General features: G+C 46.8%; 1 protein-coding gene across 1 annotated transcript in view; it reads left to right on the top strand.

Moving 5' to 3' along the window:
* LOC103373746 (cGMP-dependent protein kinase 1-like) overlaps positions 1–1,429 on the top strand; it is a 52,914-nt gene that overhangs the window by 45,715 nt on the left and 5,770 nt on the right. The gene's annotated exons all lie outside the window — the stretch shown is intronic.

Raw genomic sequence — 1,429 nt, 5'->3', positions numbered from 1 at the left:
CAAAGACCTCCAGAGTCCACAAAGACCTCCAGAGACCCAAAGACCTCCAGAGTCCACAAAGACCATCAAAGTTCACAAAGACCTCCAGAGTCCATAAAGACCTCCGGAGTCCACAAAGACCTCCAGAGTCCACAAAGACCACCAGAGAGCCAAAGACCACCGGAGTCCACTGAGTCCTCCAGGCAGGCTGGAGCTTCTCTCACTGAGTCACTTTGAGGATGTCCAGACTCTTCTGCTTTGTGACCGTCAGACCTTCTGGAGCTGCTCATGGATTCATCATCTCTTGTGTTTCTTGCAGTTCTTCACATCTGAACTGAGAGTTTTTAAAAATACGAAACATTTTGAACCTTTTTGTTGTTTTAGTTTCACTTTTGTTCATCAGAAGTTCATAAAAACCCAGAAGAAGCAGATTTCTGTCCAATCAGGAAACAGTTTGTTGTTACTGAAGCTTCATTCGCTGCCGCTTGGCGCCAACACGGTGAGTCTGAACATCTGCAGCTTCCAGGTTCTGTTGGTTCCTGGTTCTGGAGGGCTAACTGTGGTTCTGCTCCAGACGAACGATCACCGGTTCTGAAGCGGTCTCTGCCGACCCACCACGATGCCTTCGCTCTCTGGACGACGTTCCTACTTTTCAACTTCCTCTTTGGGTCGTGAGTCTTTGGATGGCAGCGTGAGGGCAGATGTTCTGTTCAGGGTTCTGAGATTTCCAACATGTCTTTGCACATAAACGCATCACAGACACATTCACTAATTAATCAGCTGCTGTTAGAAGGTGTTTCCGGAACGTTTCAGGAACGTTTCCAGAACGTTTGAAGGGTTAGAACAGTGCTTCTGTCATTCTGCTGTTTGACTCTTTAACATCAAATCCACACGACGGACGTAAAGTTTGTTTCAGTAAAGTTTTTATTTCTCGGTTCTGCAGAAACGTCCACCAGTTAAAGTCACTCCAGACAAACGGACACAGATTCGGACCAGAACCGTTTATTCCTGCTCTTGTAGAGTTTTACTGCAGAAAGTTCTGCTGCAGGTTCTGATGGACTTTAATCTGCCGTCTGAAGCTTCAAACAGCTGCTGGGGCTTCATCTGGACACAACCTTCACACACGAAGGGTTCTGTTGGGCCCAAATCGATCGAAAGCGTTTTGAACAACATCAGACACAAACCGTCGGCTTCACTTCGACACGATTAAACAAGTCGAGCAGCTCCAGTCAGGAGAGCTTATCTGGTTCTGTTTCACACAAACCGACCCGATCACCAGCTGATGTTGCTGCATCGTCACGGTAACAACATCAAGCATCTTTATTGATGGAGAACTTCTCAAAATCCAGCTGACAGCCGACTTCATGAGGACAGAAAGCAGAACTTAGAGGCAGAAAAGCTGAAGGTAAGAGACGCTGAAAGACACGACAGCAGAACAGAGACACTAAAA

This window comes from Stegastes partitus, unplaced genomic scaffold (assembly GCF_000690725.1).
Source record: "Stegastes partitus isolate 25-593 unplaced genomic scaffold, Stegastes_partitus-1.0.2 Scaffold2054, whole genome shotgun sequence".
Lineage (NCBI taxonomy): Eukaryota > Metazoa > Chordata > Actinopteri > Pomacentridae > Stegastes > Stegastes partitus.
Note: the sequence above shows the minus strand (reverse complement) of the source record. Positions and strands in the feature narration are given on the sequence as shown.